The sequence below is a fragment of the Morus notabilis genome, unplaced genomic scaffold (genome assembly GCF_000414095.1).
Source record: "Morus notabilis unplaced genomic scaffold, ASM41409v2 Scaffold442, whole genome shotgun sequence".
Taxonomy (NCBI): domain Eukaryota; kingdom Viridiplantae; phylum Streptophyta; class Magnoliopsida; order Rosales; family Moraceae; genus Morus; species Morus notabilis.
The window spans coordinates 125959-139902 of NW_010358595.1; positions in this window are offsets into that span (position 1 = coordinate 125959).

The window sequence follows — 13944 nt, forward strand, 5'->3', positions numbered from 1 at the left end:
AGAAATGTCAGTTTTCCATTTGTCTTAACCATCCTGATATATAAACCAAATAATAAGAAAATTGCAATGTATAAACGAAACGAAAACAAAGAAATTGTAAACTACATGTGATATAATGAATTAATGTGAAAGTAATTCAAAATTTAGGTGTGGATTATTTTGTTTATCAATTCAATTACGAGAAAAATATGAAAGTTAGTTAGGTACCAAAAAAAAAAAACACAACAAAATCTTGAAGGGGTATTTTAGTAGTGTTAAAAAATGTAATTTAAAAAATAAGCCATATAAGTGATATTTGTAAAAATAAGCCAAATTTTAATTCAACTCTTAAAAAACAGTCATATGGTGTAATTTTTAATATAAAGCATTTAATCGGACCGATCAATACAGTCTTGCGGATTGGGTTAACCATATGCCCATAAAGCCGGTGTTAGTCTGGGTCAGCCCAATTTCCCGTTTCAGGTGATCAGGTCGCCTAGTGTGGCCCATATTATCCGAACTGACATTTCTACTACTAAGATATAGAAATAGAGAGTTTTTATTGATTAATATCCTTTTTAATTAAATAATTTTAAAGAGTACAAATCTAGATTCATATACTTTAAAAGTAAGTTAAGCAATTTTCTCATGTTTAAAGTGACAAATTCATACCCAATAACCGATCAACGCTCAATTTTAGCTTCTCAAACAAAAAGAAAAAAAAAATCCATTTTCAAAATAGAAAAATAAAAAATCGTTATAGGAAAAAACAAATCAACGGTGCATGACTTGATATTTTGTTTTGTTTTCCTTTTGATGCATTGATTTTTTCTTCCTTTTTATTATCTTTTTCCCCTTCAAAGATATTTTAAATAGTTAAATTGGACATTATCGATTCAGGCTATGAATTGATGTACACTTAAATGCTGTAACACACACACACACACATATATATATATATATATTATAATTGATTCAATTTTTCTTTTATACAAAGTAAACACGCCTTTAAATATTGTGATATATACACGTATATATTATAAAGTTCAAAGTGGAGGATATATGTTTTTAAATAAATCAACAATAAATGATATGTATATGTAAACTTTGTTATCTTAATATGATTAAATTATGATACCACGGTCAAAAATTACCAAGTAATAATAAATGTACTTTTATGCCCTACCATAAAAATATCAAAAATATTTTTTGTAGATATACACACCATATTGTTTTTTTTAATCGATCATAGTGTTTTTTAGTATTTGCCATTTTTGTTCATCTCTTACTATTGCTTGTGTAAACTGTAGCATAAGTGATGATAAATAATAAATTAGATTATGATTTTTGAATTTGAATTTATATTGTTATCTTTGATAATATATTGTTATCTTTAGTATTTCGTTTTAAATTTTAAATTTAGGTTTATATTTGTCTCTAAGATTATTTAGAATATTTAAGGTATGTTGCTAAGTTTATCTCATTAGTTTTAGACTTTTATAAATAGTTTGGTGAGTGTAATTCTAATTCAGAGCCTTTGACGATTGATTAATTATATTGAATTTCTAGTTTCTCCTTGTTCAGTTCTTGTTCTCCCTTTATTTCTATTTTTCTCATGGTTTTTTTCTCTATCCAGTTTAATTACTCTCATTGATAATACCCCTCTCGAAATTCTATCTATGTTCTAAAATTTATCACGATTCTACATTAATATGGTTATGATTAAATAAACCATCATCCAATAATCTTAATATTTCATACCCATGAGGAGAAATTTTTGGGAGGGAAAAAAAATCAGTATCGCATAGGATATTTTTAACTATTAGGCTTTCATCATGTTTTGTTAAATTTAATTATTATTTGGTTATGATAAAATTTTAATATGATATTATAGTCCACATAACTATAGTCTATAGAGTATTGGTAGGGTATTTTTACTCTGGAAATCTTCTAACAATTATCCTATAGATTTTCAGTAAAAATTATTTGGTTATGATATAATTTTGATGTGATATTATATTCCATAATTATAAAGTATTGGTAGGGTATTTTGACTCTAAAATCTTCTAACAACTACCCTATAGTAATAGCCCTAATTAAGAATAATTATCTTGAATTTGGGTGTTTTTGATTTGCCATGTGTACGAACATGGAAGTTAGACTTGCCATAGGTATGGAGTTGTCAAATGGGCCGGGCCGTCTAAGAGTTGGGCCTCGGCTTCTCAGCCCGCGGCCCAAGTCCGGCCCTAGCTCGTGAAGGCCCGCGGCCCAGCCCAAGCCTAGTTCGGCCCCGGATTCGGCCTTTATTCGGCCCGGCCCAGGCCCGCGAAGGGCCCTAAAGCCCGTTCGGATTGTGACCGTTGGGCCCTCCGCGGGCCCAACGGTCACAATCTGAAACCCCCCCCAAAAATCCCCTATAAATACCCCTTAATTCCACCATAAATTTTACACAACAATTCACTCCCAACTTCTCATCTCATTCTCATTCTATCTCTCATCTTGTAGTTTTGATTTTGATTCTAAGCTTTTTTCTCGCGATCACTCATTTTCTTGCTCTTTCATTTAAAAAGTTTAAGTTCAATCAATTTCTAGAAAATGGCCGCATCAAACTTTTCTAATTTTATTACTCTTCCTGAGCTTGGTGATGAGCCATTTTTCGAGGATGAAATGATGCCTCCCAACCCCACCCCCACTGAACTAGAAAATACTCCAGTAGATAATGCTTCAGTGCACAACGAGGAAGTTGGAGAACGCACCAGGAGAAAAAGACCGCGAACTTTTCCTGCATGACAGCATTTCACAGAGGAGCCCCGACCAAATCTAAAAACATGTGAAATGGAAATTCGTGCGGTATGTAAGTATTGTAAAAAATATTTTTCTAATAAAAAGGGTGGGGTACTGGTCATCTGGATAGACATTGGAAAGTATGTCTATCGTTGCACCAAGGTCGGAGTGTCGACTCCCGCCAACAAACACTATCACTCACATCACAAGGGTTACAAAATTTTACATATGATGTACAACGTGCTCGTGAGGCACTAGCTAAATTTTTAGCTAGTGCCGAATTGCCTCTTTCTTTTACAGATGATGCGTAGTTCGAAAAATTCATACAGACGATCTTCTGCCTAAAATTTAAACGGGTGAGTAGAAACACAACTCGTTCTGATTGCATGAAAGTGTTTTATGCAATGAGACAATCCCTTGTTGATAATTTTAGAACTTTTAATGCTACTGTATCTTGTACTTCTGATCTATGGGAGGGGTGCAATAAAATTGGATATTTATGCGTCATGGGGTTATGTTGATGACGAATGGGTTTTACAAAAAAGAATAATAGGTTTTCGTTTATGTTCATATCCTCATAACGCATCAACTATTTTTGGTACAATAATGGAAATTTTTGGGTTTTATAGGATAAAAGATAAAGTTTTAACTATTACTTTTGATAGTGTGTTAGCTAACACGGCTGCAATTAACATGTTTAAACGTAGTTTAAAACCATCGTTTGGGAGTGGGGGTGGGAATTTCATCAACGGCGTGCGTGTCACATAATCAATTTCGTAGTTCAGGCAGGAATTGACATATTTAAGTTAATCTAACAAATATTAGAGAATCTTTATCCTTCATATCTAGTTCTGGAGCCCGGCTTTAAGAATTCAAACAATATTGCAGAAACAGTCAGATGCACCCAAAAAAGTTCCCAACTGATGTGAGACATAGGTAAAATTCCACCTATTTAATGTTGAAGGCTGCACTCCCGTATTCAGAGCTCATCACAACATATGTAAACAGTAAGAACAATCAACTTTAAATTTTCGATACAGATTGGGAGTTTGGTGAGTATTTTTTTTAAAAATTTCTAGAAATTTTTTACAATACTACTGAATTACTTCCTGGAGTTTATTATCCTACTGCACATTTAGCTTTACATCAACTATTTAATATTTCAGAAACATTTTCTTATTATGGGATATAGTACTTTTTGGAGACATAGTTAAGCTAATGAAAACTAAATTTAAAAATTATTGGTTAGGTTGTCCTATGTTATATGCATTAGCAACCATTTTAGATTCTAGGTGCGGAGTAGATGAGACTGAATCTTTGATGACTGCTGCAGCAGTAAATTTAGGAATTGATATGCAACTAACTATTACTGACACTAAGAAAATGTTAGAAAAGATATTTAGTTTGCTTGAAGCAAAATACAACATAGGTAAAAAAGAACAGGGAACTTCAACGTCAACTAACAGTTCGGGGCCTAAAGAGAAAACGGCAAGATCGTCATCAACACAAGTGTCTACCGAACTGGTAAAATATTTTGAAGCAAATTTTGTAATCGATGACGACAAACTAGACATCTTACAGTGGTGGAAGAGCAAGACCGATCGTTTTTCAACACTATCCGTAATAGCTCGTGACATTCTGACAACTCCAGTGTCAACGGTAGCATCGGAGTGAGCATTTAGTACAAACAACCGAATTCTTGATGAGAAGAGAAGCATAATGCATCCATATATCTTGGAGGGGCTAATGTGCGTTAAAGATTGAGAAGATGTCAGAAGACGAAAATAACAATACACGGATGATTCAATGCAAGACTATTTTTCTAACTTAGAAATAACAGAATCTTCTGAAAGCACTTAGGTTTGTAATTTACTATTCCTACTACACTCTTTTTTATTTCGCTAAGGTTTTGTCCCGATCTCCCCACGGGTTTTACTTGGCAAGATTTTTAACGAAGCAGTCATTTATGTGTACTTATTCGTATTACCTCAATTCAATAAAATCACATCTTTTGGGGGCATATGATATATTTTCTTTTTTTTTAACTAAATTTTGGAAAAAAACTTACAAGGGCTAGGGCCGGCCCGTGAAGGGCCACCCTGGTTCGTATGGACTAGGGCTACGGGCCTAGACCGGACTTGAGATTTTTTCCTCAGGCCCGGCCTTGACACGACACGTTTGACATCTCTACATAGAGAGAGAGAGGGAGAGAGAGGGAAAGGAGGGAGAAAGAGAGAGAGAGAGAGGGAGAGAGAGAGAGAGGGAGAGAGAGAGAGAGTGATTGGCATGGAAAGGGATATTCTACAAGCACCAATTGCAGAAATGGAAAGTCAAAATTGGGCTAGGTATGACCAAACATACGTGCAGCACATTTGAAAGACTGATATCCAATGCACGTTTATTTTATATATAGAGCAACATGGAAGGTTAAGGAAGAGTAGATTTTACCTCAGAAAGCTCCCTAGCTAGTTTCCTATGCAGGCTCTCTGACAGTTTCCTCAATTTCCTTTCATCTTCTAGCTCATCCCTCACGGACTGAATTATGCATAGTGGTTATGATATCAATTCCTATGATGATTGATATCTTCTAGCTCAATTCTAATGTATGATGATTGATTGATTCACAAAAAATATGCGTTTCTCATTAACTTTTATCTACAATTATGCATAGTGGTTATGATATCATACATATTTGTTTTATTTGTATCTTTGAGTCATCTATTACATCCACCAATGCTTTTGAGATTTAATTAATACATTGGGGTGAAAAAATAAATTGTTTTGGTGAAAATTGTAAATATTATGCTGAATAAGATAGTGGTAGCATCGTCCGCAACTAGTGGCGACTGGCTATTGCTAATATGTTTTGTATCACAGTGATATACACGAAGTAAAACTGTAGGATATTGGTGGTTACTGACTGGCTACCATTGGTTTTACAGTAGGATACTCGTGGTCTCCGACCAGCAAACACCGGTTTTTGAAAATTTTAATACATGACACACTACGTCCAAGTATCATGATAGGATACTGACTGTTTCCGGCCAGCTACTGTGGATTTCCAGATTTTTTGTACAATTGTTGAAACTTTTAGCATGTTTTCAGTCTCATGGCAGATTACCTTCTAATATCACGTTGAGATTTTGGCAGTAGCTATTGCTGGTATCTTAGTGCATCAGTATTCTAAATGCATAGACGTGGCGTCTTCTTGTAAAAACTATTTTCTCACGGTAGAAAAGGCAATACAACGCATGGTGACACTGTGCTCTTTACGCATCTAGCAACATTTTAATGGTAGAGTTTAAATATAGCAAAATTTTTAAAATATTACAAAAATAACAAAATTTTAATATCATTAGAATTATGACTATAGAATCATGTGATTAGAACTATATTTAATTTACGTGTATTTTTTATTAAAAAAAATACTATAACAAATTATAAATCATGATTTCCTAGAAATTTTGCCATGTGGTATAATTAAGGTTTATGTATGTCTAAATGCACAAGCTTGGGCTTCCTTAACGGGCCTTCACGTTTTGGACATGAACACTACTCGAGCAGTGATACATATCTGGACATGGTTACTAATTCAGATTCTTTTTAACCCATTACCATAGTTCGAAGAAGAGATTATACTTTCTTTCAGTTTTACACAATTTAGAAGGAAAAAATTAGAGCCGGACTTTTATCCTTTATTCTTAATAAATATTCTTTTGTTAGTATAATTATTTGATTAAAAATATTATAAATAAAAAATAAAAGGTAAAAATTCCAAATTATGCACTTTGAAAATGTATTTATCAAGATTATTCCTGAGGTGACAATTACTGTAAGAAAGTTTTAAAGCGATGTATTATTATGGGATTAGTTTGTCCAGTAAAATTAGACTCGTAAGTGAGAAGAAAAAAAAAAGACTAGGTAGAGAGAGGGAGAGATTTTGAAAAAGAATCTAAAAATTTAGCACTCTATATTTTTCACCCTTTTTTGCTAAACTATGTGTCATGCTCATTTTTATTACGTACTAGTTGCTAAACTAGGAGATTAGTTTGTACATTTTTTTATTAATTACAAATTCCTCTAAAATTACAGTATGTGTAACACTTTGTTTCCAAATTTTTAAAATTACGGCCCGTGTACATTTTTTTATTAATTACAAAAATTCTCCTAAAATTACGGCCCATGTAATACTTTGTCTCTAAATTTTCAAAATGTAACACATGTTTCTTCCAAACTATAAAATGTTAACAAAAATACTCCCTCCGCTAGTGTTTCTAGCAGAATAGCCACATGTTGTATCAATATTGATTGTTGCTAAACGGTTTGGTGCATAATTACTCTTCTACTTATGATTCTTAGATTTATATTATTAGAAATAAATTTTAATTTTAATTTAACATAGTTTAATAATAAATAAAATAAAATATAACCTTTAGTTTTACTCTTCTAACTAACTAATTAAATGATATTACTTAGAAAGTTTTAATTTTTAATTTATTTCTAAGAACATGTAGGATTACTAAAATACCTCAATTATGTAATATGAGTCACTTTTCTATCAGAAAACTGAAGGAGAGAGCATTTTAATTCAGGATTCATAGTTCGGATTGGGGGAGGGGATAAGAGGGACGAGTGTTACGTTTTGAAGTTTAAGAAGTAAAATGTTACACGAGTCAAAATATTAGGGAGAACTTTTTTGTAATTAATATATTTTTTGAAACACAATCCTTTCGAATGACGATGTTGTTAATGACAACACCGTATCGTTTTATGGCTAAAAGTTTCGTGATGAAAGAAGCATGTAAACCCCAACATTTAAAAGTTGATTAACGTGGCAGCATCGATCCTGTATTTTTGCCAATTCATGTACTGTACAATTGCCTTTTGAACATTTTGGAATAAGAAATATCTCTGAAGCTATTTGGTACGTGCAATTTTTCAAGGATGAAAAACGTGGCTATCTTATACATGATACAATAAATGAGCAGAGAAAGACATTCCTTTTCTGGTTTTTTATCGTACTTTTTTTTTTTTCTATGCAAGTGAAAAAGAAGAAGAAGAAAAAAAAAAAATCCTTGAATCAAACATTCTCTTTGCGTCATTTACATTTGTATATCTTATATTTTACTTTTATTCAGAGAGTATCCCCTATATTTTGAAGTGTTCCAACTTTTTATTTTTAAGTTATACTGTTTTTCTGTCAACTCATAATTATAATTATGATTAGAAATAACCTTTTAATTCCAAAAGTACCCTTGGAAAACAAAACAAAAAAAAAATCTCTAAAAAAACATTTGCAGAGGAAAAAGAACGGGAAGGCTTTTGACACAAAACCACACAAAAAAAAAAAAAAAAAAAAATCATCTTCCATTTCTGAAGCGAAAATTTGGTTTCTCCCTACAGAAGAATGAGAAATAATATACACAAAGAGAATGTCTGTTTCATTACGCATTTTCTCAACAGAAAAAAAAAAAAAAATTGCAATTTTGTATTACATTGCACAAATCAGCGGCAGCCAAATTTCAGTTGATGAAATGAAAATCAGAGCAGAACCAGTACAAAACTTGCATTTTCTTTTTCTAAAGGATTACGAATAAAAGCGTTACGATAGCAACAAACATAAAAGCAAATCATATCTCTATCCAGATAAATTGAAGTACAAAAGAAAATTGGTGAAAATGAAAACGATAAAAAGAATGTATTTTACAGATCCGAAGGAGGGGCAGGCTTCCTCGTCGGGTGAACAAGAGCCAAGGAACGGGGAACACTTCCCTGACAGCATGAGCGAGATACGACGGAGGGGATACTTCGTCATCAGTGATGAAGCCCGGAATTTATGTAAGGGAGGACTAATTTTAACTACATACAAAATTTAATCAAAACTATATTGTTAAGGTACTATAAATTTTTCCCGACCGCATTTCATACCTTAAAAATATTGCATAATAACCATATTATTAAGGTTACTAAAGATAATTTTCTCATGTATATAAGTAAAGTAATTAATTAATCGATTTCCAATTTAATTGCGCAATTAATTCTTCACAATATTCTAAAGAGAAGATACCTTCTCTACAATAGGAATAACAAGTAGAGTTATAACTCCTAATGTTAATGTTAGAAGTAGATAAGCTAATTGATAAATATTATTCATTCTTAGTTATGAAAGAGTTTGAAACTTGAGATTAGTAGTATTTTTTAGAAAATAGTATTCTTAGAAGTATTTCTTCAAAAAGTAGTACTTTTTAAAATTATGGAGGTTTTAATATTGGATTTTCAATTTTTTTAGGGGCTACCGATTGTATAGTACCTTGAACTTTATACCTTATTTAAACATGCCTATAGAATTCAAAAATAGTTCATTTTGCCTCTTAAAATATGAAAAGTGGTTCAAAAAACCCCATGAAAGAACATTGTTTTGTAAATGTCCGCTGAACTATTGATTTTGTATCAATTTGTCCCTCGATTTAAAAAAAAATCGAGGACAAGTCGACACACAAGTAATATTTTAGGGGCAAGTTGACTTAAAACTAATAATTATAATGGGACATTCATAAAAATATAAGTAGTACCACATCATCATTTTGTTAATTTTATAAATGCATGAGGTATTTTGATCTATCATACATAATTTAGGAGGCAGAATGAACTATTTCAAAATTAAGAGAGCATATTGATACAAGTTTAAAGGGTATTCATGAAATTAATCTACCAATAAACAATCAGAAGAATAAGAAAACGCAAACTGCGCTAACGCTTGGGATGCTAGATTAATCCGATGAGAAACATATCAACATGAGCCAGCACCAACTTATTCAACCATCAAAGATCTCTTCTATGTCTCGAGAATATATAGATCATTCTCTAGCGAGAGACTATAAGTCCGTTTGAAACTCGTTCTAAAATGATTTTATTTTTTTATGAAAATAGAAATAAAAACGTTTTCAATCTCAGACAGAAATCATTTTTAAAAATACGTTTGGTAGTTTTATCAAGAGATTATTTTCAGTATAAAAAAACTCATTAATGTCACTCTCTATGTTCGAGGGAGGAGAAAATGAAAATAAAAAATAAAAAACAACTAAAGTCGTTTTTCATTTCTCTCACATTTTATACTAAATCAAAATATCATTTTCATTTCTGTTTTTTATCTTTAATTGTGCCAAAAGCCGTTTTGAAATCGTTTTTATTTTTTTTTTCTCAAAAAACGTAAAAAATAAAAATAAGAACAATTCTAAACACGACATATATTATGCTCGTTGTTAATTAAATCATTTCAAGCTTTCTCCAATGTAGCTTTTGTTTCCGCTTTAAACTGATGCATGTGTGTGTCTCTTCCGGTCAGAGTCTCATATATTAATTATGTCAAAAATATTATACCTTTGCACAATCATATGGAAAGATATATATATATATATGTATATATATGTATACGCATATTCTCACTTTTCTGCCCTAAGATATTTGCAGAGTCGCAAGATAGAATATATATATATATATATATATATAGTTATCTGTTATATTCAAAGCAAAAAATATATCCATAGTTGGTGAGACATATATTCCAGAGGTCTATATCAAACTGAAGCCAATCAGAATATCAAGCAAAGATTTCAAAATGGCACGAAACCCTCAGACAGAAATTTTGGGAATTAAGCATGCATGTTTTGCTGATGATATTATTTATAAGTTAAGGGCATTCGAGATAGTTTCTGAAAAAATCATCTGTTCCTGAAAAAAAAAAAAAAAAAGCCTTGTGGTATCAATAACAAGGAACAAAAATCGAAATTATGAGTGATGTTGTCTAGTGTGACATCATTCGTGGCAATGGTCAGCGGTCAGCCCACAACAAATTTTAATTAATAAATTTTGCATGCAGACAAATTGAGAAAGTTTTTTTATTTTTTATTTTTTGTTTTAAATATAAACTTCATTATAAGGGACAAAGGCCAACAATCGATGAAGTTGGTTCTACATCATCAATTTACTGGCAAATATTATTGGCCCTCTGTGATCAGCGCAGTACAAAGCTCACTAAATTAATAATTAAAAATTATGGGTTCCACCCACCGTATCGATAAAATCTGCGCTACTAATTATATAATTTATTCTCTCTTTCTTAGCGACATAATATAATGTATAGATTAATGAAGTTATCTGCTTGTGTGTGTTGTGTATATATATATACATATACATATATATATATATAATTGTCTAATCTCAATCATACTACGCCGTTTGTTGTTAATTAAATTTTTTTTTTTTATTTCTGACGTATTGAGTGCGTCCGTAAGTACTTTTAGGCATGAAAAAATTTACTTCCCAACTCTATTATAGTGTCGTTAAAGGCGTAATTAAGTTGACATATGTAAAAATACTTAGCGAACGTGTCAGTAAATTCGTTGTGCTGGTAAGTAATATTGATTGGATGGTCATAAAAAACTATATACAGTGGTACCACAACATTCATTTTAATTTATTCCAACCTGAAATTGTATGGCTGTTTACATGTAATATCACTTGTCGAAAAAGAAATGGTTGTTGGGTGTGAAAAATCAAAGAAGTACTTGCTACTCAGTCCACCGTGGAACTTTATGTATAATGTATGTGGTCCTCTATTTTGTCCGGATATGGATCTAACACATACAAAAACCCTAAAATTATTCTGGCAACAATATTTATATGTGCATGTGATGATATCTGATAATGACCTCCGCTTATTTGTGACAAATTAATTGTTGTATAATTGAACAAGACGTTTGGCATAATAAATAAAATAAAAAAAAAAACATTTCTTAGAGCTTGTTGGCTAGCTATTAGATTCTTTTTTTTCTTTTTTTCCGCTGGAATATAACAAAGTAACATCATATTAGGTTGAAAAATGTGTATATGCTATGTCTATAATATTGTAGATACATAAGGATGAAAATAATATTATTTGCACCTGCCATATAAATTTTTTAAATTTCTCCTCTAATATAGTTTTCACCAAAAAAAAAATCATATTGTATTTGCTTTTTTTTTTTTTTTTGGCAATGCATTTTTATGGCTTTTCAGAGGCTCACAAATATATTTCACCGGCACCTTTGTACAATTATTGTGGTCATTCATTTTTGTAATATTTTCTTTTTTCAATTATGCGTAAAGATATATATAACAATTGGACATGATTATTGTGGGGGCCGGAAAGAAAATGACACACATGCAATATTTCCTCTTTTTATCATTTCGTGTTCTTTAAAACAAACCTGTACAGATATACTTTTGAGTGGAACAATATTGATTATTAACAATATTGGTTATTATTATTATTATTATTTAGTTTATGCGTAAGAAATTAGTGGATCCCTACGGAATATATATATATATATATATATATATAAGACAGTTTCATGCTACAAGCGGGCGATGGAGTCGGGGGCCATTTCGGTTCGTGCAATTGCATCAATAATATTGTTTTGGAGTATCAAAAAAAAAAAAAGTTTTGGTGTCTACGAGTACATGAATTACTAGCATAAGCATAACCAACCAATTTACCTGTTCAACAAATAAATACATAGATACTTATAGATATATAAATTCATATAACATACATAAGTGCATATATATGTATTCACATGTGTAGCTGCAATATTCATTCACATGGATCACGCTGCAATGATGAGCTGCTTATCAATGATCTGCCCACTTTCTTATGTTTCAGAGTTCCGTGGAGTAGTAGTAGATTCACTTAAGAAAGAATCTGATCATGATCTATAGATAATGCGGTAAGGATTTGATTATTACCATTATTGCAATTATAATTACTATTAGGATTATTATTACTGGTATTTTTAACTTTTGAAGTAATTTTTTGTTTTTTTTTATTTTAAAAACTCTCACTCTAATCTCTAAATTTTAAATTAGTCCATTTAAGCTCTTTTATAAGAATTTTTATTAAAATCACATCCGAAAAAAAAGAGTTCATGATTGTGGTCATGAGATTTTTATCCGTTTACTTTTAACAGATATTAAAACAGAACGAGCATATGATTGCATTACTCTTTTTTTTATCTGTTTTTAACATAAATTCTAACAGAAGAGATTAAGTGGAAACAATTCAAAATTCATAGGATAAAACAAGAGTTTTAAAGTTTAACGGGCAAACTGATAATGACCTCAAAATTTTAGAGATACTGGTAATAATAATCCTTACTATTACTATTAAGAAAGAATCTCTCGAGTAGATAATGCAACGAGGCTCTGACTATTACAATTACTAACTAATACGATAGGTGCAGCACAAGAGGCACAACCGGTTTACGGAGCACAAGGGCAAGGGCAACATTTAAGAGATCCATTGAGTCTACCAAGTAGTCTGGTGACAAGACTTAGAGTTAAACGCTTCAAGGAAGCATTGAACGGGCTGGTTCAACAAGTTGGAGATATGGCAAACATAGGGAGGCCCAACATAAGTCCAAACTAGAATGAAGAGAACCTAGTCACCATGATTAAAATTCTAGAAGATTCAAGTTGAATTGCAAGAGCTTAGCAAGGGAAGTCCAGCTCAAATTAAGAAGCCTTGTTAGGGATATTTGTTACTTATGTTTTAATTTGTTATTGGGATTTTAATGTTATTTTCTACATAGGACAGGGCTGGCCGAATTGGGCCTAGGGGAAAACATTGTGGCCGAATTGGACTTGGATTAGATTAGGTAGGGTTTGCCGAGTTTGGGCTTAAGCTTAGGTAATTAGATGTTTCAGTTTTCATTAGGGTTGAAAAAAATGTATCAAATATAAATAAGGTTGTAAAAACACGTTTTCGGCAATTAAGAATAATATCAGAGGTTTTCACATATTGCGCTTCTGGGCTCTTGAGAAGACTTTGAATTTATCAAGTACTTTTTCTTATGGCGTTCAAACAATCGAACTTATCATCGAGATTAACGGGTGAATCTTGAGAATCTTGGTGTGGCATTCTTCGTCTTTCGTAGTTCTTGATTCGCGTCTTGATAGACAATGGGTTAAGGCTCAACAATCTTGCTTCTTGAAGATCTTAGGGTTGTGATCCGGGTTTGGTGTTGGGTCTCATCGTGTCGTTTGGCGAGGTTCATATCATTAATAGTACTATAGTACTACTATGGAGCTAAAGTTTGATGAAACATTAGATGCTGGAAGAGCACACACTACTATAATTTGGGC